The sequence below is a fragment of the Tyto alba genome, unplaced genomic scaffold (assembly GCF_018691265.1).
Source record: "Tyto alba isolate M040663 unplaced genomic scaffold, T.alba_DEE_v4.0 Super-Scaffold_2, whole genome shotgun sequence".
In the NCBI taxonomy this organism is placed as follows: Eukaryota; Metazoa; Chordata; class Aves; order Strigiformes; family Tytonidae; genus Tyto; species Tyto alba.
The window spans coordinates 56,640,730-56,667,824 of record NW_024881282.1 but is presented as its reverse complement, the minus strand read 5'-3'; the positions used below and the strand labels follow the sequence as shown (position 1 = coordinate 56,667,824).

General features: G+C 38.9%; 1 long non-coding RNA gene across 2 annotated transcripts in view; it reads right to left on the bottom strand.

Annotated features, from left to right (window-relative positions):
* LOC116963361 overlaps window positions 1-27,095 on the bottom strand; it is a 91,377-nt gene that overhangs the window by 62,805 nt on the left and 1,477 nt on the right. The gene's annotated exons all lie outside the window — the stretch shown is intronic.

Here is a 27,095-nt window from a genome sequence, read left to right as displayed (position 1 = left end):
TAAGCTTGATGAAGACTAATTAGTATTTTTTCTGTTAAGCAAACTGATTTTTTTCTCCACAAACTGGCAGTAAGATTAACAACTCAAACCAAACATCTATATTGTTAAATATTGAAGGTGCCCCCATTCAGCAGACTGTTCGCTTTGTTGTACAATGTCCTAGGGAAATGAGGTTTATGCAGGCTCATTATCCATTCACTCAACTATTACCCTGCTTTCCCTGGTAATTTTTCAACCTCTTGGACAGTTTTAACCAAATCTAGCAGAACAGTGGAAGTCTTAGAGATATTAAAGACTTTTGACCACCAGATTCAACCGATATTGGATGAAGGCTAATGGATACTTACCACCTTTGCTAGTCTCCCATGTGACTAGCCATACTAAAAATAACTCCAAAAGCAGAGTGAAAGTAAGGCATTGATAGAGGTTTCTCATCCCCATTATCGGCACAGCGTCTTTATCCTGACAGGACGAGTTGATCCATAGAAAGTAAAGGTGTCATATTGGGAAAAAGTCTGAAGAATTATTTCCTCAGCGTACTGAAACTCAAACTGTTTAGCTTATATACTTGTATATTCCACAGCACTTCCACAATATCTTATTATTTCATTATTCAAACATCAATTCATTTATTTTTACATAATTTGTTATTAGTAATGTCTAAGGTCACAACAAACTTACTAAATTATTTTTAGAACTATGACTTCACTAAGGTTATTAAAATTGTAGTCTGAACTTCCTAACTTCTAATATGTCTTATTAAAAGTTTCACTGAAGTATTCTCATGATCCTCTATAGATATATAAATCCAACAAATTAATTTTAAGAAGGTTTTATTGTCTTCTTTCCAATTAACAAATACAAATACCTTCTGCTAGGCCAAGACAACCCCTCATTACGTCACGATGACCAACAAAACGTCTAGTCCAGGCAGGCTTCTTAAAAGCCCAGCCCACTTTCATGTACATGATAGCTGCTAACAAAACCTGCCGTGTGGTATGAACGGGTATGGATGGTGAACAGTAAGCAGAAGAGAGAAAAAATGAATTAACCCCAGCCACACACGGCCACACACACACACACACACGCATTCCCAGACAAGCAGATAAACCTATCTGTGAGAAGACACCCAATGTGATATATCTGTGAGATGAACCCTGTGTGAGAAGGAGCTTGAAAGGGTGGTGGGAACTACCTGAAAGGGTATGGGACTCACCAGTTCCACTACCCATAAATAATCTAATAGTCATTTGTTCAGTCTAACACAAAGTCCCCCAGAACTGTAGGAGACAGGTGAAGAAGAAAGCCCAAGCTGAAGGAAACTCTGAATTCCACAAACTTTAGAATAACCGACCAGAATCCAAACCACCTCTTTTGTGTTTTTTTTTTTTTTTTTTTTCTGTAAAGACTGCATTTCAGACAGATAGCAGAGAATCTGTTCTATGCATTAAGCAAGACCAGGACCGGTATTGCATTGCTCCATCATTGGGAACAAGAACTGCACCGATACAGTTCACTAAGGGTGTCTTACAGGTTTCCACATGGGCAACTGGGTTTGCAGCAGCGCAGGTTACCACCCTTAGTACAGCTGGGCAAAACCACAGCAAAATCCAACCCAGAGTTTTGGGAAAGGCCCATGCTGGCTTTAGAAATTTGTCATTTTAATGTTCATATGTCCAGGAATTACTGCTATACAAATACACTGGTGATAATATACATTAGATTATACATACTTGGTTTTAAATTTTAGTCATTTTAAACATCCAGTCTAAGCGTTATTAGTCTCAGACTCAAGACTTGATTAAAATTTAAAGTATTTAACTATGGAGAATTAAGCCACTTAATCCAATTTTCTCTAAAATTTGCCTCTTACTTTTGGAAGTCTCATTAAGGTTCATGCAAATATGCATCACATATAATCAGTCTGAGATATCATGTAGCACACCACGGTATATTAAAGCGTTCTCTTTAAAACACAGTGTTATGTTACAATATAGTAAAACCTAGTAGAGTCTCGGGGACGGAATTAAGCCCACGCATGCGCTGCAAGAGCCTTCCTACATAGCTACATCACTGAAGGCACACATGCGGGGTAGGTAAATCATGAGCCCTGGCACATGCACATACCCTGCTGACACAGCGGTCTATATGGGTGGGTGGTGTGAGGTACTTATACCAAACTTATGCGTCTCTGAGAGGTGGCATCATTTCCTCCAAGACGTACTGTCTTCCTCACACAGCAAGTGCCGTGCCTCCACCGAAAGCTTCTGCCGACGCAGCTGCTCCGGCACGGCAGCACCCGCAGCTCTGGGGGACACAGCACCCCAGCGCCGATCCTTACATCCCAGCTCTGCGCTTCCCGGAGCGCTTGGGTTCTGCTCTTCCCAGGGCTTTGTACCGGGTCCGTCCATGAGGTATCGCAGTGGTTTCCTCCTCCACTGTGGCATTAGCAGTATTCTGCCTTGCAGAAGAGATATGGCATGTCCCAGCAACATAAAGGAATTGCATATTAAAAACAGAACATGAAACTGCCTTTCTGAACTCCAAAAGGTATAGCCACAGTCATTTAAAAATCTCTACTATTTAGGGATGTCTGTTTAGCTTATGTCAAGGTATATATTCAACTTTTAAAAGTTTTGAATATCTGCTAGGATAAACTATGGCTACTACATTCCAGAGAAACATAAATCTTTCTTGTGATAAATGCTCTTACCATAAAGCTCTTGGGTATGAATTTTTTTTTTTTCCTGAATGCAACCACTCACATGAACCTGCTTTGTAAAACAAAATCTAGGCAAAAAATCCCAAACAACCTACCTCTTAGGAACAGATGAAGAGAAAGAATTTTTTACCACAGACCATTATGAACCATTAAGGATGTGCCAAACTGTTACTCACTTATCTAGGTTAATGGCCATCACGAATCATCCATTGCTATGAAACTGTTTAAAATCCATTGTGTCTATTGAATGTAAGGAAATGTACCTGTAAAACCACTTTGAACATGTGCCTGAACTTCATTAGAGAACGTGAATGCCCAGAATAGAGCTGCTGATTTTAAAAATATAACAAAAATCTGTGAAGATTATTGCTTCTTGCAACTATCTATTTCCTTCTGAGCTTCTCAATTAAAAATTTGACTATTTATTAAACTTATTTCCATTTTAACATGTTTTTCATCTAAACACATGTTCTTAAGCATTAGAGCCATGAGGAATTTAAGCATGTCAACGAGTTGCTGAATGGTGCAGTGATTCCCAGTGAGCTGGGCCAGTTTATCCTTTTTTATGGACAACCGTGAGCTTTTGTCTTGTTAACACTCAGTGTTTTAACATGTTTCAGGAATTTGCTGTGGTGGGTCATAGCTTGAAAAATACCAATGGCAAGGTCCTATTGAGCTTGCTTTAAGCAATTGACTTCAAACAGCAGAAGCTACGTGATTTTGAGAAGGCAGAGCATATTGCCAATAGTTTCTGTGGACAGAGCTGCATATTAATGAGGCCAGATTCCTTCCAATAGCTGACCAATTTTATTTAAAATTAACTTCAGATAACTCTACCATGTGCTGAAATGTATAGGGCATTTATGTCTGCAGGAGCATAGGTATCCAAGTTCAACACTTACACCCTAGTGAAGCCTCCAAAATTTTGGCTCAGTTTCCGGTCCATTGAATAAGTGGCTACATCCTTTCAGTGCATAAGTTTCTACCGCTGCAGCCTTGCAAGGTCACCTAAACTCTGATATCACTGAACCCAAACTCATGGTAAAACTCACTGGTATTTTCAAACCACGCGTTCCCTATTTGCTTCACCTTCAGCCCTAGATGAACCCTTTTTCCCAACAAACAGCATATGTAGATAAATACTCCTGTTTTCTAATTGCATCTTCATTTGGAGCAGTCTTTGAACCGAAGTCTCCCATCCATCCTACCTATGTTTCAGGCAACATTATTTACTCACCAAGTAGGCCCCACAGCTATTTGAATGGCAGAAGAGAATTACACATCATATACATATATATCCATGGTACATATCTGGTCCCATTGCATTTACATATACACCTCTGTCTCTGAGTGGGAAGTGAAAGGAAAGAAGGACGTTTGAAGTAAACCTGGGGTGAGGTGAAACATCCCAGCAGCCACACTCAGTTCACATGCCATGAATCTGGAACCTGTCGGTACAGTGGTCTTCCAGGGTCTACATCGGAGAAACCCGAGGAAGGACAGACAGTGCTTCCCACAAGCCGGGACCCAAGGCCCAGCCCAGCACGGCTCAGTGGCACCAGGGGCAGCTTGCTGCTCAGCTCTGACAGCTCATGGTATCCTTCTTCAGGACCAAAATCTCCTGAGGTCTAAGCAGCTAAAGGGGGAAGAGGATCCAGGTAGCTGGCAAGGTGCCTTGAGCTGGGCATTGCTGCCCTGAATTTAAACCAAGTTCTCTGATCCTGGTTTTGCCCAAAGAAGAGCTTCTACAACTGAACAGATTAAGCTATTTAAAAATCAAATATTCAATGAATAGAATAGCCGAGTCAAATTTCTGTGACATTCTGCAGTAGAAGTGCTATGCCCCAGTCATATTACAAGCAATGCAAACAAACTGCAAATGTTTGCAATGCAAACTGTAAAAAATAAAGAGTACCCAGAATTAAACAAATATATAGATTCAAAACTCTGTGTCAGGAGCATAAGTTTGAGAATTGTGATTTACAAGTCAGCAGTCAGCCTCCTTGGCCCAACCATTTTATTCTGGAGGATTCAACCACAAAGACAGTAATAGGGACTGTTAAAGTTTATCTCTGAAATGTCTATGCTTTACTTTATCCTTTTAGTTTTTTAATGGATTTCACATGATACATACAATTTTTGAGAACTAAAGTGTTACTTCTAATATTTCCAGTTAAATTAAATCTTTAAAACAGAAGGAATGATAATATAAAAATCTAAAACTATATTTAATATTCTGAATGCAATTAGGCCAATTTTATTCAATTGATTTCTGAAGTTCCCACATGAGTGATCTACAGTGAAATCATTCAGTACAACAGTAACAGGTGCCCAAAAAGTAATTTTAAACAAATGAATTTTATCACATTATATGTTTTTCCTCTATTACAGCCAACTTTCCAAGTACTTCTGTGCAATTATCTAAATGAAGGTATATCAAAAAGTACTTTATTCCAAGATGTATTTCCATTTTTCATTACAAGATCAATGGAGTAATAGCATTGTTTACTCTCTTTTTTACAGAAAGATTTTATCACTGCTTGAAGACAAGGAGAAGATAGCGTAAGAAGAGTACATGAAGCCTATCTTTTAAACTGGTTTTACTACTAGAGTAAAATATACAGTATAACTAGAAAGGACCTCTAGAAGACACCTAATCCATCCTCCTGCCTACATGAAGCAGTTATTCAAGTACTCTGATCTTACAGATCTCCAATGGAGATGGAAACTCAAAAAGCTTGCCAAGAAATCTATTCCCTATCCTCACCATTAAAGTTTTCTGTAATTTCTAAAATAAATCTTCTTTGCTGTAATTTAAGCCTATTACTGCTTGTTCTATCAAACATAGGCAAGGAAAATAGATTGTTCTCTTCCTCCTTGGAGCAACCTCTTGTGTTATAATGTCTTCACTCTATCTTTTCTGTGTCAGACTAAACTAACATAATTTATTCAATTTTTTTCTTTTAGGTTATAATTTCTACACTTTTGATCTTTCTTGCTGCTCTCCTCTGGACTATCTCCAGCTGATTGTCTTTTCTTCAAATCTGGTGCCTAAACTAGACATGGTATTCTAATTCAGTATGAAATTAAGATTTGCTAGTCCCAGATTTCATCTGATAATTTAAATAATGAAGCTGATCATCTCCCAGGACAAGGATACCAAAGTTGTCATTCTAGTGCATAGTAACTGTCCTGCTGGAAACCAAAGTTGAAAGTTAGATTAATTAAAACATAGTTCAGTGAAAATCAATCTAAGGAAACTTGTTTTCCTTTTGGATTTGTGTCTTAAGCCTGATTGACTGAACATCTAAGAAGGCACAAACTGTGATTCAAGTTTTTTTTCTGTCATAGTACTCTATATGAATTTTTTAGTGTCCAATAAGTAAGAAACTGATATGAAGCCTTTGCCTCAGTGGTGTCTATCTGCCTATAAGACCATATTTCCAAACTCATGAAAACAAGAGATGGAAAGCTGCCCAGGTACAAGCCTCTGGATGACAGCTAGAGTAGATGGGGTAAGAAGAAGCAGGAGGAGACAGTGGCTGGGCCAAACGCAGTTGGTGCAATTTTTAATAGCTGATTCAGGATTAGGCTCTGATTTTGTAGCTAGTTCTGTTGACACTGACAAAAGAGCTACTACCATAAGCCCACCTCACCAGCTATCCTGAACAACCTCTAGAAACTTAATGGCTGCAAGACCTCTATTTGTGGTGCATGGTTGAAACTGGCCAAATGCTATTGTCAGAGCGTGGGCTGATACAGACCGGTGAACAGCAGGATTTCATAAGCCCTATTTCTTTAAGAGACCAGGCTAAATAGTTTCCTTACTACTGTTGTGAGCTATATAAACAATGCCTTATTACATACTATCTTGCTATATTGATTTTAGAACTCCCGCTTAATTAAAACATATTAAAGTTTTAAATGAGACATGCAGGTGAGAACATGTCTACTCCCTTTCTTTCTTCTTTTCTGTCCTCCCTCATTTAACTGCTCTACTGTTTCCCTAGGATAAAAAGATCTATGCTTTTGAGAACAGGATCCTGACATTCAACACACTGTCATTTATTTCATTCTTACAGTGGCTCTAGAACTAAATTCCATTGTATTTAGGTGGAGTCATTCAAGGATTACATAGGACATTCATTATGAGAGACACAAGGTCAGTCTATTTATTCATTCTTGGAAGACTACTACTTATGTCACCAATGATGATACCAATTCCACTGCAAAGAGTTATGACTGTGGCTCTAGGATTTCAGTCATAAATAAGTAAGAGGGTAGAGGTATTTATATTTGCATTAATTTGAAAAACTTCTCTAGCAGACAACATTTTATACTATCACTATTTGTAGATGCATTTGGTATTTCAGGTTAAGTTGAATAGTGGAGATTTCAGGAACAATGCCATAAAAACTTCAGCAGTGCACTAGCCTTAAGAAGCTGCCTCAGCCTATCAAGGATGTCTCATATTTGCTTAGAGTTACTCTGATAATTTTAATACTACAGGGTATTCACATTGTCTACTTCAAGCAGCTGTCTTTGTTATTATGAACCAACTCTTCAAAGGAGTCTACTTTTTTTTCTAGTGATTACAGAGGAACTTTGGAGGTTATTCCTACTATCCATCATTAGGTATTTAACATGGACTTCCTTTAGCAGTTAGACACTTAAAGTACAGTACCTAATGTGATCAGTGAAGGGTAGGGGAAAGGAGACAAAATGGGAGAGGCATAAAATCTCATGAAGAGATTTTCTACTGAGTGAACAGTGACTGACCTGTCAAATAAGTTGGGGCAAGACCAGAGACAAGGCTGCTAAGATACGCTGGAGGATGGAGCAGGCAGAAGGAGATAGATAGGATAGGGAGCAAAGAGGAAATCTGCTTGGTTTGGCTAGGTAAGAACAGAGATAAGGACTGGGATATTACCAGAGGAACTAGAAGTGATTGGTAAGACAGGAGTCTTGAGCTCCTAGGACAGTGTTTTACTAAATGAAGGGATAATTGAGAAGAATGGGAAAGGACACAGGGACTGGGACAGGTATTAGAGCAGACTGGCAAAAGTTGGGAAGGTTGGGGCAGATAAATACACACGCAGAAAAAGGTAGAAGAGGTGTCTCAGCCCCAAGATTTATCCATTGTCAGAAAATGCATGTCTCACCAAAATTGAAGCTGGCCATGTGAGAACAGTAGCCTACTGTTATCAGCTATTCCATCAGGTCCAGCTAACAGAAGTGTGGTGTCTCCACATACAGCACAGCAAGATCCAGCTTGTTTACTATGAGAATTTTCTCCTAATAAGTCTTGGTTGGACACAGTCAAAGTTTCTAAAGCTAGAGAATCTGCAAGGTTATATACTTCGGTTTCATGTCTAACAAACACCACATACTCTCTTTCAGTAATATCTGTGATACTTTATGTTTCACATCTTGATTTGAAGATGGGCATACATACTATTGTAGTTACACTATTTAAAACTGATGACACCTCTCCTACTTGAATTTTACTTTACTTCTCAAACACTGGCACTGGCACTTTGCATGCCTTTCTTTTCTATGTATGTAACAGTTCTGTTTACCAAAAAAAATATTTACTTGGTGTAAGCAAGCTGCTGTCTTCACAAAATTAATTCCACAAAGATAGTCAGCAAAAAAGATGCAAATTCACATTCCCTGCCATTTTTTCTAGCTTTCAAATCTATTTCTGGGAATGGGATGAACTTCTAAAGTAGACAAGAGTGTGGACAAAGAAACCTTGAAGTTTTGGTTAAATCACAGTAACAAATTTAATGGAATAATCTTCAAATATATTGAGTTCCTAAAATACAACTAAACAAAATGTGGGACAAATCATCTATATCTGTTTTACCGGATGTCACCATGTAAACAGAATGTAATGTTTACATATTATAAAGCCCATGCTAAGGACACTGTACAACATTTTTCACATTGTAATTAGTTAAAGGCCAGGGATGAGGCAAATGGTACCTCAGCTTGTCACAGGTGCAAAACCATATTATTGAATTCACACAGTGAAAAAATAACCCTGCAATCATAAAACCTGATTTAGCCTGTTATTTTGGGCACAATGCAGAGATACCAGACATTTTTGTTATTTGGCACCAGTTCTTGGAAAGTTCAAAGGCACTGCAGAGCTGCACCATCTCCCGTGAGGCACCTGTTGGTACTGGAATACTTACATCTCTATGAACCTAAACTTTTGCCATAAGGCAAGGAATCCTAGCCTTATTATTTTGACAGAGCTTGGAACCTGCTAGCTCATCCCTTAAGCCTGAATGAAATTCCCACAACAGGAAGCTCCCTCCCCACCTCACCTCTGGGGACGAATTGGGAAACAGCCTTCAAGCACAACCCCTCGGTCAAGTGCTTGGGCAAAGGCAGCTGAAGACAAGAGTGTTTGGCACTGGCCAGGATATGCTCCCCAGCATGGCCCAGTGGTACAGCAATTAGGAAACTCCCCTGGAATGCAGCCATTCCCCACCCACTTGCTAGGGCAGCTTTCTGATCAGACGTTTCTGTAAAATCCACTCCCTGTTCTCCTCCCACACTGCTAAGGAAGCCTCTGCACCTTGAGCTGGGCTGTGACTTCCTCCAGGCAAAGGGCATCCATAATTATGCAGAGGGACGCGGAGCAGAGGAGCAAATAACCTGCCTCAAAGATTTCAGTAAGTGGGGGTGAAAGCATCCCTATCATGACCTGACTGTTGACACAACTCAGCAAGAAAGAGTAGTTCCCATCCAGATGCCCTGCTCCTTCAGAGATGATTAACAAAAAACAGAGTACTAATTCCTTAAATTTCATGCTTCTTAATTTCTTCCTCCATTCTTCATTCATGCAAAGCAAACAAGAGTCAGTAGAGGATATCTGCTCATACTCCCTCTGCATGCTCATGGCACATTTCCAATCTGCAAGGTAAAGCATTTAAGGAAGGGCTACCCTATCTGTGATGAAACGCAGTGCTGGTGGTTGCTATAAGGACCTACAAACTGCCAGCCACTGCTCTGGGCCATCCACTCTTTCATTATTTTCCCCTACCTACCAGCAACCTGCTAAGGAAGACATGGAACTGGGCATTAGACAAACAACCCAGTTGAGATGGGGAACAGGGATTAAAAAAGGCACAGTGTTTGGAGAAAACAACATGGAATAAGACGAAGGTCTTAGAAGTTCAGGGTGATTTCCCCATTTGCTTTACATGTTGATCCATCAGACTTTTTTTCTTCTTTTTTCTTCTCTCTCCTTTATCTAAAGCTTATTTGCAGCTTCAGTTCAATCTTTCCATGTTTCTTTCTCTCTGTTCCTGAAAAGCAGCATAGTTGTAGGAGGTCCAGAATAAGAAGATGAGGCTGTTTCTCCATTCACATGCCAGTAAACAAATTCACAGACAGAATTTAGCATGCATTATATAATGATGTTCAGTCAGAATTTGTATCTGATACAGATTTGGTACAGTTCTTACAACACTTGGAAGATTTTTTAGAATCTGTCAGCCAACAACTTAATTTAAAAGTTCTGGAGCTATTTAAAAAACAAGCTTTCTAAAGTGTAAATATGGCTCTTATTAAAGTCAGCTTTTAGTAAGAACACCAAAGGAACTTTCTGTATTTAAATGCTGAATGCACCAGCAACTCATGTATGGACTCATGTATAGTAGAGTCCATGTATGCAGCTGGCAATGCCAAGCTAACTCAGTAAGGCTGAGACAGTAGTTGTCACAACTGCAACTACAATGCAAATAGCACTACAAACTTGGTTTTCTAAGTGCTTAAATTCACTCTCAAACAAGTGAGCAGAAACATCTAGGGAATGTAAGGCTGGGATCCATCTCATCCAGCTTGACACATCTACATCTATAGAGTCTAGAGAGTGATTCATCTGACTAAAAGTAGATGCCTGCTTTAAAATGAGTCAACTCACTTTCTGGACAATATTGATTGTTTTGACTAGATCCCTATTGACTATGACTCCAGGCCTATCAGCTGCCTCTACCCACTCTAAAACAGGAGAGAAATTCAATGAGTTTGACTGAAGGCTAGGGATATTCCAGGACAGGATCAAGTAACCTAGTAGCTAATATAGACTATCTCCCAGTTCTCATCGTAGAGGAACTATTGATGATCCTACAGAGACATCATCACAGCATAAATTATACTGCGATAATATGCCCAAAACAGGCATTAATTGAAAATAATTAAAAAAAAAAAAAGAGGTAGAAAGGAATTATTTGGGTTTTTTAAATATTCCATAAGTATAGAGCTATTTTGTTTACAATTATGTTTTATAGTGTGTGTATACATACCATATATATACACCATTTATGAATATTCACCACGAACCAACAAAGTACTTTTATGTAATCAAAGCCCTGGCACATTATGAAGATTGTATGTTTGATAGTTTTCAGATTATATCATAGGCTTTAAACTATCACTTATAAAAATATGCAGATCTTGAAATTTCAAAGCTATTTAAATATAAATTATTTTCTTAACTAAGGGGAAAGAGACTCATTAGCTACAACTTCTTTTGTAGAAGCATATTCTTGTGACTAGCATGTGAGTGACACTTTTATTATATGCGCTGAATATGTTATGGGTTTTGGATCATAGAACCTCTTCTAAAACTAAACTGAACAGCCACATAATTTTTCTTACAGAGCATGATATAATGTAATCCAAGTGTTGAAAGCTGATAAATATTTTTTTTTCTTTCCCCATCTGGCAAATCCCATTTTCCCTTTCCCCATATTTCTAATAAAATATAAGCCAGTGTGTGGCTTTGTTAACGTACTACCGAGGAAAGGAGAAGAAGGTTTATATTCTAACTGTTTTGTCACACAGAGAGAGGCATTATCAGACTAATAACAAAATGCTACATTTAAGACAAAATACAAGTAACTTTTTCTAGTTATCAAAGGTTAAAAATACGCTGGATGTTTTTCTTTAAGATAAGGGTTATGATTATCCACTCCTCTGTATCTGTCCTGTTACCTACACCGGTGGAAGCTGCTACCAAATCAGAGATCCCTATCAATTTTTCAAAATTGTGGAGGATTACACTAGAAGAAGGAAAAGTCATATATTCCATTAAAATATGTATCATGTATATTAAATTTTTAGTGTGACATAAAGTAGGTTCATGCTGTTTCTTATAAAATCTATAGAATTTGATCACAGTCATAAGGGAATAGATGGCACTTTTTTCCAAGCACTATGTTTAGAACGTGCATACTTTTTAACAGAAAGAGTAAGTTCGCTTTTCATTTTATACAATTCTTCTTGTAATGCATAGCTCCACATACAGCCCTGCACAATGGTGAGTGCAGCAATATCATAGTCTCATATAATTTTACTAATACTGAAGTTAAGCAGAGTGTTTGGAAATGGGAATTAACACCAGTTGGAAGACAATTATGATCTAACTTCAAAATGGTGCCAACTGCAGTCATGTACACTAGTTATCTACAGACAAGTATGCATTAACTATTAAGCAGATATGAAACCCACAAAGGAAAACAACAATTTACAATCCTGAAAACAACAGGGCCACTCCAAAACATCTGCCGCTTTCTACTATCTCCAGTCTCATCTTAGGACAATAGGAAGGAAAATGTCCCTCAAAGCAATCCTCATTAATCCTCCTCCTAGGTCTTTCATGTCTTCAATTGAGAAGCGTGCACTCTTTGAAAATAGATCCATGCTTTTCAAAGTTTGGTATTAGGAGCCAGATTCAAAAAGAGATTCAGACAGACTTTAGGATTCTACATTGAAAACTGCAGTCTTCAGAATCAAAACTCAGCTGCTATCTTTCAGTATTGAAATGTGTAGGTGCCTCACCATCTCTGAGGACAATAAGGCTTCTAGCAAATCTGCAGTGGCAAAGTGTTGCCATCCACTGGTCTCTGTCTTGCCACCCTCATGGACAGGTAGGAAGTGATCCCTGGAGGTCAGCTAGTTCAACTTCTCATTCAAAGCATCTCCAACTAAAGCAGGTTGCTCAGTCACATTTTTAATATCTCCAAGGACTGCGATTCCACAATATTTTATTGAAAACCTATTCCAGCATTTGACCATCCTAGCAGTGAAAATATTTCTCCTTACATGCACTACTTCTTGTATCGCAGCTTGTGTCCATTAGCTCTTCCCCTATCACCATACACCTTCAAGAAGAGTCTCAATCTCTTCTGTATATTCACCCCACCACACTCATCATATGCTTGTACTCCAGCCTGTGTGATCATAGTGACACTCTGCTGCATTCACAACTGCATGTCAATGTCTTGTGCTGGGCAGCCAAAAACAGTACTCCAAAAGCAGTCTCACAAGTGCCAAATAGAGGGGAATAATTACTTCCCCAGACCTGCTGGTTACATCTTGCTACTATAATCCAGGAAGAGGTTGACCTTATTTGCCTCAACTGCCAACTCATGCTCAACGTGTCCACCAGGACCCCAGGTCCCCTTCTGCAAAGCTGCTCTCTAGTCACTTGACCTCCAGCATGCGCAAGTGCAGGGGGTTATTCCATGCTCAACATAGCACTTCTCACTTGTCTTTGCTGAGCTTGGCGAGGTTCCTGGCAACCCCTTGTCCAGCTGGTCTTGGTCCCTCTGAATAACAGCTCTACCCTCCAGCATATCTACTGCTCCCCTGCAGGCTGGTATCATCCATATATTTGCTGACAGTGCACTCTCTCCCATAGTCCAGATCATTAACAGTGAAGACACCAAAACGCATCGGCCCCAGAATCTGTCCCTGAGGGGGACTGCCACTAGCAACCAGCTGTCAGATGGACTTTGTACTGCCAATCACAACCTGTTCAGCTTGGTAGTTCAGCCAGTTTTCCATCCCCCTTATCATATGCTTATCCTGTCTGTATCTCACTATTTTGACTGGTAGGATACTATTAAAGACCTTGGGAAAAGCTTTGCTAAAGTCAAGGTAAATAATATTCACTACCCTTCCCTTGTCCACAGAACCAGTCATCTTACCCTAATCAACCTGATTGGTTGATCAAGGACAATTTGCCTTTGGTAAATTCATGCTGCCTATTTCTAATCACCTTCATGCACTTCATGAGCTCAGAAATGGTTTCCAGGAGGAAAATCTTCCAGGAGACTGAGGTCAGACTGCTTAGCTTGTAGTTCCCTGGATCCTCTTTCTCAACTTTCCTGAAGGTGGGTATGACATTTGCCTTTTCCTTCTGTCCATCAGTGACCTCCCCAATCATCATAACCTGTCAAAGTCAATGGGCAGCAGACTCACGGTGACATGGGCTAGCTTCCTCAGCACCCTTGCATGCATCCCATCTGCTTTCATGAACTTGGTCACATCCAGTTGGCTTAAGTGCTCAGTCTTTCTCCACTGCAGCTACTGCTTCACTCACTCAGACTCTGCTCTTAGTCCCAGGATTGAGAGTAAATCTTACCAATAAAAAAAAAACAAAACAATAAAAAGCAGAATAGGCATTGAACACCTCAGCTTTTTCCATGTCTTTGTGGCAAGGGGACCCACTGACAAGAGTACTTGGCCCACACTTTCCATAGGATGCCTTTTTGTTGCCACTATACTTACTAAAGCCCTTTTTGTTGTCTTTCACATTCTGTGCTCTTGCAACACCAGCAGAGCTTTGGCTTTCCCAGTTCCCTCCCTGCAGACTTGGGCAATGTCTCTATATTCCATCCAGGTAGTCCTGGGCTTGTTTCAAGAAACTGTCATTGGATTTTTTGCACTTAATCCATGCTTCAAGTGCTGACACATGTCTGGAACCTGGCGTTCCCTAGTATAAGGAGTTGGACTTTTACTGTCTTGACAGCAGAAACCTCACTTGGCCTTCAAGATCTGAATATCCTTATCACCTGTGACAGGGAATCTCAGGGAGAAGGCTCCTTTAAAACAGCTGCAGTGCTGAGGAATACTGTAGCCCTCATGCAAAGGGTTTGTAACTTATCCTGAGGAGAAATGTGATATAAGTGTGAGATTAGAAACGTTGTGATGCCAAGGCCTGTTGTGACAGCCACTACCTTCATCACCTCTAACAAGGCTAGGAGTGGACAAGGAGACTAAGGGGACATTCACAGGCTGATGGTGCTAGATATGAAAATGAGCAGAGCAGTCCTATTCATGTTGAGTTCTATCCACTCACCAGTGTCCAAAGAACACACAGCACTCCAAGACTCATTGGTGCCAAAGATGAGAAAGGTAGCATGCTTGCAGTCACTTCCAGTAGGCTTTTACCAGGTGAACAGTGCTGGCGATGATTCATTCTCTATTGCTGTATTTCAATTGCCACCTTACTAATATCATGTGCCCAAGAAATCTTGATATAGTGAGGGTTAGAGCTGCTTCCCTGAGGGAGGACTTCTTAGGGCAATGGCCTCATACTGATTCAGTAATGAAGGCTTTTGCCAGTTCACAGCTCCTGCCTATTTAATGTAGCCATAGACTTCTGAATTTAACAATGTCTTCATAACCTTCCAAGTCTGTAATTCTGCTATTCAAGCTCCCAATCTATTCTTATTCTAAAATAATGTCAGGTTGAACATTTATCATAAATACATCACCTTCTAAGACAGTTAAGGCTCCTGGTTTGCACAGGAGATGATAGGATCCAGCCCTTATAAGTCACACTGAGTGAATAGTAGTCTTTGGAGAAGACTTGTAGAAGTACATACACATCTTGAGTGTCTAATAAACAGAAAACAACTCACTACCTCTCTGAAATTGACTGTAGCAGGCCACTCCACCTCAGCACTGTCCCTGAGAGAAACTTGTGTGGGGCACTCCCTGCCTCATATTTTACACAAAAGGGGAAGAAGTCTCTGAGCTTGAGTAATGAGCCTACATACGTCCTACAAGGTGAATACAGATGGGGGCTATCACTTAAAATAGAGCCTGGCTTTTCTTCAGTGAAGGCTGGAACTTCCCAGCTAATATATTTGAAGCAGGAAGATGACAACTCTTCCTCCTGAAGAGGATTCCTCGTCGTATTTTAAATGAAAGGACATAAACACCAATCAGGACAGCATTGTAAGCTATAAATCCTAAGTAAAATAGGCACTTGCAGACAGCACTACCTCTGCCTGAAAACATTTCAAGGCCCGCTTTTGCACAAGATTTTTTTCACTAGACTGAGCAGTCCCCGTCACTCCTGAGTTTTGCAGTTCTTGTTCCAGGATAATTATCCTGTCCCTCTGCACAGGGCAGGTTAGACATCTAACTTAAAATTGCAGATTCTGCTGCTGATTGACTACTAGACAGCTTTTTCAAGGATCACAGCCAAGCTTCAGGAATATTTGGGGAAGAATAGTATGTTTAAAGTTCTTCACCTACAAGCTGGATACTGTACTGCCCTGATGATAATTTTTTCATCAGGGCTCAGATTTTCCTTTTCTTTCAGACTAGAAATCCCCTTCCTTTGGAAGCTCGGTTGCTTTTCAAGTGCAGAATATTCCCTTTCTTCATTTCATCAACAAATATTGTACTATGAATGTTAAAGGATACCAAATTTGGGCTGTGTTCCGACAAGTTGCATTTGACTTAAAATTTGTCCACAGAGAAATAAAGGGGAAAAAAAAAAAAAAGTATATAGGTATAGAAAATCTAAATATAGATGTGCCATGGTCCAAAAGGTTCTATCTTAGATTCTTCATGAGTGAAGGACAGAAACTTATTTCCAAACCTCAGTCTTGAAAATATCCAGCATACATGTCTCTTTATGGGTACTTAGGCTCAACCTCCCTCCATCCCCAAGACCCGCAGACTCCAAATTTTAAGTCTCTGGATGCAGTGCAATGTTTTGGGGCAGACAAGCTGAAAGTAGGCAACAAAATGAAAATATAGCAGGGTTGTTAACAGCCAAAATGCTTTTTCTAACTAATTTCTGTATTGTCTATGTCCATCTCACATGGACATGCTGCATGTAAAATGAAAGTTAAGTTTTCTATTTCTGTTTTCTTGTAAATACCACAAGATGACAGTTGTACCCCACCTGCCCTGGAAAAAACATGAAGAGCACAGTTAATTATTCAGCCAGATGCACCCCTTTCAAAATGCCTGACGCAACAAGGCTAAGCAAACCAGAGGAAATATTTATCAGAAGACCCATCACTTCATCATCCTTTTAAAAAGAAACAAGGAACTGGTAGTAGGACCTAATTGCCTTGACTTCAGGTTTCTTTGGCTCCCTCATCAATATGAACAAGTGGGACAGTGCCTTGTCCTGCTGTTTGTATCTGAATGGTGTGGATGCTGGAGCCTTTGAAGGTGGAATACAGGGAGCCCTGCTATTCCCTGATGCTTACTTCCATCTCTTCTTGCACAGATACTGCCCTTCACACAGTGAATCTTCTTAGGTAACAAGTCCCTTTAAAAGGTAACTTTCTGATCCTGTAAATCTTCAGCTAAATTAATCTTTATCTAGGTTGCAGTACAGCTGTGTGAATGCTAATTCCAAGAGGAAGGAAGAAGAGGAGGATGGTGGATGATATGCTTCTGTTTGGAAGCAACATCAGTTTAAGATGTCTTAAACTAATTGTGGAACAACTTGCTGTTACCCGACCTCTAGCAGTGGTTCCAGAACTTGCCATTGGTTTGAATATTTAGTGCATAACTGTAAAAAACCATTCTACTGCAGAATGAAGCCACTACTGCCATTCCAAAACTAGCTAGTCAGGCTGCTACCAATTCATGTGCTACTAGCTTGACAAGTCAACTACTGTATTAGGTTAGTGATATCATTATGTAAATTATTTACCTGCAGGTTTTCATCATTAGGGATTTGCCCAAAATCTCAGTTGTTCCTAGAATGAATCAGCACCACAAGACCCACATTGGTCAAGAGGAGATACAGATACCATGCACAAACACATTCATGAGTCAGAGGTGATCCCATGAAACAACTCCTTCTCAAGTTACATTATATTCCATATTCAAGAAGATTTGAAGTTTTACATCAAAATTGTCCAATAAAAGAATTAGGAGTTGTCTAAACATTTTGTCCCCAATTAAGTATTGGGGTAAGCAGAGTCTAAAGTTTATATATAATCTGGCACCCAAACCAAGAGCTACTTCCTGTAGTAGCTAGTTTGTGGTAATGACATATCATTTCTGTAGATTGTGTAAATTGCTGGATCTGTTTTTATACTTCAATAAAATCTGTTTGCATAGCTCATACTTCTCCTTTCATTACAATTAGGCAGGCGGAAGTTCAAACAACAAAACTTTATTGTTCATTACTGCAACTTAAATAACCACTGCAAAGTACAAACTGTTTTTAAAAATAATATAGTAACATGCAAACCACTGCTAAGTTGTACTGAAATTGCAGTGTACTTTAACTAGTGACTGATGTGCAAACAAAGAACACAAGTATCAGCTGCTTGCAATTCTCCCATTTCCTCTCCACACACCCTTATTTCTTGTTTAAGTGGTTCATCACAGAATATGAGGAAGAGTGCTTAGGATGGCTAAATTCTGGGATCAAACACTGGAAATGTATATACATCCAAACTTTAACTTGTATCTTGTATTCAGACAAAAGATTGTATTTTCATATTAACAATCTACTTTTTCGACCTCTACAAAAATGCTGAAAAGTCATTTTTTAGAGACCAAGATACATATGAAATATTTTAAAATAGCAAACCCTTACTAAAAATTAATTGGCAACACTGCTGCTGAATATGAAATCAACTGGTGAGTTCCTTTGCAAGTATCTTTACTTACTGTCTTTGAGTAGCGAATTGGCAGCAGCTTTGTCCAATTAATTTTGACATGAGTGAAGCATGATAAAGAGAACTATTTATCAGCACTTGAGTCCTGACTACTTTTATCATCCATAAAACATTGCACAGAATACTAGGACTCTGGTTTTGAGAGATGATCCAACATTTTCTGGGGAGCACCGCTCAACTCCTGGACTCCAGTTCCAACAGACTTATATGTAAACACAAACCCCTATTAGGTATTTCGGTTCAGGTCCTGGAAGAAGCTATGGGAGCTGTGACTTGAAGAGTTCCTGTTCTCTGACTGATACGTGGAGGGCACCAGCACAAAGAACAGCAGACTCACCAAGGCTGGTACAGTGCTGCATTCGATAGTTTATGTTCAAAATGTGCCACTCTAGATAGCTGGCCTGCAGTGGCCTCTCCTGCCACACCCAGGCTCATGCACATACCTATCTACTAATTCCTCTCCAAATGTTAAACTTCCCTTAACTTCATTTGGATTTACAAAGCTGTGGGTTTTAATATTTATTGCTACTCCCTATTTAAGATCGGCAAGCTTTAATAAGGCAGTAACAAATTAACCCAAAATATATTTGGTGATCGGTGGCTTTGCTTTCGGTAATTTAAAAAGTTGTTCCTAACACCCAGTGAGCAGCACTCTGCTGTGGCACTGGTCAAGGGGGAAAACTTAAGAGAAACTCCTTCATCAGGCAGGACAAGCCATTATCAAGACACCTGGAGAGCTGTGGTCTTGAACTGTGCGCAACAGCTTTTTAGAAGGCTAGTGACTGCACAGCACATTGTTTGTGGTGGTGTTTTGTTATCTACCAAGGCAGGGGAAAATCTGTTGGACTACCTAAAAGGCCTTCTAAAATCCTGCCAATTTTTTTCCTTCAAAAATTTGCAAACATCACATCCCCTCACTTTCCATGAAAAGATGTTGAAGAATACTGAAGCTGCTTCAGTGATTTGTTTGAAAACTGCCTGTTTCTCTCCAGCTGGCACTGAACCACTTCCAGGCATACAGAAGAAGTCAGCTTCACTGACTTCTATACCTAGGAACTGCAACTTGCCATTGAAACCAGCAAGAAGAAACAAAAACCACATTTTCCTTTCTGCATCTTCCCTGAGACCAGAAGAGCACCAAAAAGTAGGCTTTTCATGAACAATCACTGTAACAAATGTTCAGTATAACATCCAAACACCTAGTGGAATATTTAATGAAGAATTTTTTAATAGAATGGTATTATTAACTTCAAGCCATAAAACTCTAAATTCTAAAGTAACTGTGCTCAGGATGATCATATACAAGGAACTGGAAAGCTTTCCCCTTCCTTGAACGGTAGGGTTTTTTTTTTTAGAGTTTTTTTCTGTGTTTCGCCCCCTCAAACAAGAGGCATGTGACCATGAAGTAACCCTGTGTTCCAATTACATTGCTACAAGACATGTCCCAAACATTTTGTGAGGATGTGATGAGGACAGGGTAAAAATAAATAAAGCAAACAGCTGTGTAAAGCTCTTCTGTCATTCTCACACCTAACTGAAGCCAGTAACACCACAATGAGGACAAAAAAGCTCTTAACATTATGCTCACCAGCCATTCATCAAGCAGTCCTTTCTTAAAAATTAAACAAATTTAAAAAAAAAAAAAAAAGGCAAGCAGTGCTTACTAGGCTAAACCTTTGTTAGCAATGAAGCCACCAGAAGCCCTTGAGCAGAGATTAGCAAACTAAGTAATCCTTTGGGAATTCTCCCAGGACATCCAACTAGTTGACAAAACTGTTCCCGTTCTGGGACTGTGATCCTGTAACAACAGGTAGGACTGAATGTGGTCCTCAGAGCTCTGCCTAGCAAAGGGATACAGTTCAAATACTACCCAAAGCTCAACTGGTGTACCTAACACAACACAACTGCTTCAGCTACTCAGAACCCTGAACCCATTTGAGGAAGCCAGCACCAATATCATCACTGTAAGGAATAATTTTTACTACTTGGACTACAAGCACGGCACATGCCATCTTCCTTTCATATACTGACTGTGTATTGGGCAGTGCTGTTCTCAGTAATTAGCATTATATTGGAATGAGCTGAGTGTATTACAGGATAGCTGATTTTCTGTATTTGAGCCCAGTGTACAGATGTTTTGCAATCACATCGCAATATAGTGACTATAAATGCAAATAGGGCCAAACAGCTACTAGGATATGTTTTCAGGGTTGAATTTTGATAGGACTTCAGGTTCCAAGACACCTTATAAGAAGAAACAACTGGAGATACATTGTTTTTTCTGAACTTAGAACTACTGAGGATGAAGTTTTCCAGGCCAGGTGTGTCTGCCTCAAGCTGATGTTTTCAAAAGAAATTTTCAACAAGAACGCAAGTATGAAACGGGGGGGAGAAAAAAAACCTCCCATTTTTACTCAAGTACAGAAAAAGCCCTCTTACTGTACTTGAAAAGGCCTTTACTTTGAAGAGAGAATCTGAGATTTAGTGGGAGAATAGACTTTGAGCCAGGGATATGCCTTTTGGGCAGCTTTCCTACTGAGCATCATGATAAAGCAACAAGCTTTTAAATCTCAAGCTGCACAAGCACAGCAAAAAATAATAATTAAAAAAAATAATATTAAGAATGAGAAGTTGGGTTTTCTGAAAATTCCGTGGCATCAGCAATGCTGCAGATCAGTCCTAGCAGTTACTCCTACCTGAGGCAGCAGTGGGGACTACAGTTCAGGCTGGGGCTCCACTGTGCTCCGTGCTCCCTCTTCTGGCACCCAGGCCAGCACCAAGGGACAGCAGCAGGCCTCGGGGGGCAGGGGAGGGATGGATGATCTTGGGAGGCTCCAGCAAAAGCATCCTGTTGAGTATACTCCGTTTCTATTTCTGTCTTTCCCAGGGATTTACACAGAGCTGCGAGTGGAATTGGTGGCCTCTAACGAAGCATTTCTCATTTTCTGAGTTCTAAATTGGAGTGTCTGGAAACTAAACACAGAAATACCAAGCAGTAGCTACCGTCAGTACACAGCCTTCCTGACTGCAGCTTCTGAGCACTGGAAACATTTCAAAGACTAGACAGAGCATCATAGTAATTTTGCACTGGAAAAGTCCTAATAATGCAGTCAGGACTACTGCATGTACATACAAGCTCATGAAAAAGCCTATGGCTGAATTTAACATGGTTCTAAAGTTATGACTAGCACTCCTATTGCTGAAGTATCTCTACTCTCAAATAACCTGTAAATTATATCCATTGAAACTGTGCTTTGATTAAATGAAGAACACCCAAAATTAGCAGCCATTCTTGTATCAAATTCCTTCGTGCCTTAGCTTTCTCAGTATTATAGCGATGATAATGCTACTAAGCTCAGAATTTTGTGAACTCATTAGTATGAGCATTCAGATACTCACTTAATGATTACTCTAGAAAAGCCTGTATGAACATACAAAAAAAAAATTAAAATAGTCCATATTCAGATAAACATTTAAACATCATGCAGATAGAGGCAGAACCTCTCTTTTTTAATTCAGTAAGCAGTACCCATCTCAAGCTGATGGATCATGCATTAAATAAAGTGATCACATAATTAAGGACTATCATAATACACATGCATGATGTCACACAGATGGAAAACTCTTAAGTAATGAGCACTGACTTTTTCAACCTCAATTTTTATATGTTTATATGTTAATATTTGTATGTAATTATATATAATTTTAATGTTCAGTTGCAGACAGAAACTATTAGACTTTTATTTAAAGTCAAGAACTCTTTGGCAGATGAAAAAAAAATAGTAATTTGAATGTCTATATATTTTCTTCTATAAATAAGTACATTGATCCTGATAGGAACTTGGCTGCAGCTAGTTACCCAAACTTTAAAAAAAATCATTGAAAAACATCTTTGAAAGCTTAATTAGCATAATTTGGCAAAAGGAGAGGATTCCTTAGCACAATAATTAAACAACATTGGGAAACTTGCACTATCAAATAAGTATTATAATTTCTGTATGGTACCGCAAACATGACACAAACACCTGTATTATGGACACACAACTCCATTTTCTAAGTGCTAAGCACAACTAATTCCAAACGAACACCATGGGGGCTCTGTAATAGCTTGGCAACCTCTTGGAGGAAAAACTATGACATTATTTAATTTTCCTAAAGCAAAGTGAAGAGTGAGCCCAGATTTATTACAATAGAGGTAACTGATCAAATACAATATTCTAAGGGTTACATTCACAGACAGGCTTACTTTACTTTTATTGTCTTATGAATCTAGCTAAACTTGTAGCATTAAAAAAAAATAATCTGTTTTGACTTTGTAAACTAACGCTAGAGCAACTTGATGAAGGATGAAATGAGACAGGAAGAAGTTTCATTCTGAGAGACAGTACTGTGAGCTCAGGACACTGCTATTTATGCTGGGGATTTCACTACAAGCAGTCCCCAGTGCAGCACGTGACTTGTCACTGGAAGTTTGTGTTCAAGAAACTGAAATAAAATACAATAAAGAAAGCCTTAAGAGTACAAATTAAGTGTGAGTAGCTGCAATACTAAATATTCCCGAATCAGCAAAAGATGGAAACAAACTGTACAGTAACTGCATCTAAGGAGAGATATATATCTGAAGTAGAAGTCTCCCATGTACTGCTGAAAGCCCCTAGAGAGGGGATTGCGCCATCCAAAATTATCAGGTTTTCCCCACTCCCTTGCTTGAGCCCACATTTTCTTTCATCTCCCTTTTTCCTTCTTCAGCACGACTGCAAGAATCCTTGCAGCTTCTGTACCGTTCTCCAACACGTGCAAGCGAGTCTTGTAGAAGGAAGAGACCTTTCCCTGGCCTGCAGTTTCCCCACTCCGCACACAAGCTAGATAAGGACAAGGCTAAGCAGACTAGTTTGCGTAACACGTTTTAACACTGCTACCCCAAATATCCACAGACTGTACTTTTGCCTCCTGGTGAGGCGTTAGGGGACTATGCTCACTCTTCTCTAAACAGTGTCAGGTACATCTCAGCTCAGCACCAGACACTGCGCCCGCTGTGTGCATCGGTCGCTCTGAAGCATAGTGATCCTGGTAGCTCTGGAAGCCCCAAGATCGAGAATTGATAGAAGGTGTAGGAGCACACATACATTCTATTTTTTCCTAAGCAACTTCTGTTATCCTCCGTTTGCAAGAAGATTCTGGGTAAGACAGATCTTACGTTAAGGTTCAAAATTCAGAAATAGTAGCAGCTCAGCCTAATAAACATTTTTATAATACCTGGAGATTAGCGGTCATAGATGCCTCCGAGAGCTTCAAATGCTCTCCTGTTACTGCAAGCAACAGGAACTGATACTCGACTACATTTGATAGCCCTTTATATGGAAGCAACCTCAAAAACTGTTTCTCACTAGCATCTTTCAGTTGTGTTAAACTGTTAAACTACAGTAGCGACTAAGTCCAATGTTTTAAGTGTGATTTTCAAGCTAGGTGTCCCATCAGCATTTGACCAATGCAGTGCGTTCGAGATTTTTTTTTTCCTTTCATTTGGTCCAAAAACAGAGATACTTCCTTTTATCTGGGCAACACAACATTCAATGCAATGCTGCTCATCTGTCAGCAGCCTGCAAGACCAAATCCATATTAAGTATATCACCAACAGATAGACCGAGAATCATAATTAAACAACAAATTTTCTCTTTCAAAAGTGCATCTGTGGGTATTCATGTGTTTTCACTGCTTTTAAGTACTTGATTTGCTTGGGCAATTTCAATAAATGTTATTTAATCAGTATTTCTTTCATTTACTACTTAAGTTTTCAGAAAAGTTTCTGCAGCATGTATTACATTGAAATCCATAAATTGTCACATGTATTGTCTGTCCACACATTCACAGTTGCACAAACTACTTCCCTTTTCATTTATGCCTATATAAAAGTTAACTAAGGCAACCGCTTACTCAGAGAAATTTCTATATATTTTTAGCTACCGTTGACTGCCATTTGAATTGGTAAAAATATGAGACAGTGCTACGTGACAAGCAAATATTGTTGGCAGATCTGCAATACTGAGAACTCTCCTACTAGTAGCATTTCACCACTTAAGACTTCTAACAAACATTATGAAGTTATTAGGTTTGGTTTTGCTTTAAGTTAACTAGACCTTCTCCACCCATGTGTGATACCATCATTCTTACTCTACAAAAACTCTTAAAGCTTGAGCCAAATTTAACCTGATCATTTCCATCTTTCTGAGCATGGTTCCTTTTTAACATTCAGCAGAACTCTCTCAGTTTTGCATCTCAATCAAACTTTCACACATCCAACCAGAAACATGAATCACACTAGTGCTATTTCAGGCAACATGTACAGCTATAGTGGCAGGGGAAGCGTGCCATCCACCAGATCACAGAGGTAATCACAAAGCAACGCTTGAAACAGGTGAATTACTAAGTGCAAATATGTTTTGGGTTTTTTTGTTTTGTTTTGTTTTTTTTTTTTTTAAAAAAAAAAGGCTTGCACTGGTTTGCTGTCAGGACATTTGTGACTTCTGTGCTGCAGACAAATGCTTGTTAGAATCTCAAAACATTTTTCGCCATTAAGGCCCTAATCTGCATTACAGGTATGATAACTTAAGAAATGCAGCAAATATTTTTTGCATGTAAGAAAAGGATATGAATTTTATCATCTTTCTGAACTTACTGAAGCATTGCCAACCCCAAGTGTTCAGAACACATAAGGCAGGACCTACAACAGAATTGTGATTTCAAAAGCACTGCAGTTTTGAAATCAAGTGGGAGTGCATTTACGTATTTATTTTTACTTCTCCTTCAGTTGTATTTAGGGTTTTCCTGCTTCATGTTTCATACTCCATTGCACAACTGAAAAATGCTCAACTTTGAAGTGTTATCAACTTAGAGTTTAGATGATCGTAAAATTCATTGACTTCAAAAGGTGGACCTTTGTGAAGAAGAGGAAGTATTAGAAAATTACAATAGTTACAGATAGCATGTTAAAAATCAATTTACTTCAGTATTTAAAACAGTGTTTATGTAGCCCATTCTTCCTTCTGCTTTATTTCCTGAGTAGTAATACCATAAAAGTAAAAGCTGAAATGAGGAAGGCGCACAACACACATTAGGAGATTTAGGAGGGAAGGATCACAAGTCAATTAATTAAACAATTTAAGAAGTTGGTTCTTTTCAACATAAAAGAATTTTTTAAGTTGGTTTTTTTTTTTTAAAAAAAAGATTATCTAAACAAAACCTGCTGGGGTAGTGAAGTTCCACTAACTAGTGCAAATTCTGTACAAATGTGCAGAAGTAGCCTGTAATACTGTACATCCGCTTCCCCACCTCTGCTGTACTGTTTAGCATTTCATTTCATGCGTAAGACATTTATTATTCAATACTGTACCACTGAAGACTAGCCATTTATGATCTATACAAAGTAGCAGCATCTTTAAAATGTAGCTTTAGCACACTAAAATATAATAAAGAATGTTGAAAACTTCTTCAGTATGAAGGGCTAGGACTAACACCTTGCTGAGTAAATGCCCCTTGTTCAAGTGTACATATGCAAAGAGTGAAGTCTTTAGCCTAACATAAGCAATTAACTCCAACACTTCTAACAATTTTATTAAAAATGGCTGAGATATATGTCACTAAAATTTACCTCTGGCTTTCTGACCCTTTCTCCTCTACCAGATGGTCATCCTGTAATTCTTGTGTTCATTTTCAGATTGCACCTATGTTATATGCTACTGTCTGAAGTCTTAAGAATGAATTTATGGTCTTCTCTAGTTCATCTAATAGGCTGCATTTTCTAAAAACACATATATACACACAGGCACATACACACAAATAAAATACACTAACTTCATCTTCTAAGGATTTACAGTTTACTGTTTAATACAAGTAGCATACAGCTAGTGATACTAGTTACCCTAATCAAAATGTAATGTTGCCACAATTCAAAAGCAGAACAAGCAGAAATGAAAATGGAAATGAGCAAGAATATTTCACCCAGCAGAAAGCAAATGCAGAGTTAGTGGCACACTGACAAGAGCAACTGTGGCCTGCTCTCTGTATAGCAGCAGTTCAGCAGATAGGTAATAAACACATTTAATATTAAAAAAAAAAAAAAAAGTTTTAAACTGCAACACAGGATATAGCTATTAGAAGATTCACTTAGCACAGTTATACTCAAAACAGCAACCAGCACACAGACGCACACACACACAAAAAACAAACAAACAAAACCAACAAAAAAAACAACAAACACCCAACCACTATTGAATAGTGACAATTCAGTTATGGATCTGCACTATCTGCCTGCAAGAATACTCATTCCACATACAACATTTACAGACTGAAATTCATTGTGTATCATAACTTCTATAAGCAGTTTATAGTAGTCCACGTTTTATTTTACAGCTTAAATAAATTCAAATTGCATTGACAGGTACTATACAGAGATCAATAAAAGGATTATTTTTTTTTCTAAATAGCAAAATTTTTTCCCTTTTCCCCTACATTTAATCTTTGACTCTTTAATGTGCAACAAGGTATTTCATAATTCTTAAATATCAACATAATTTTGGTACACTTAAAAATTTTCATTTCCACCAGGAATAGGTCATCTTTAT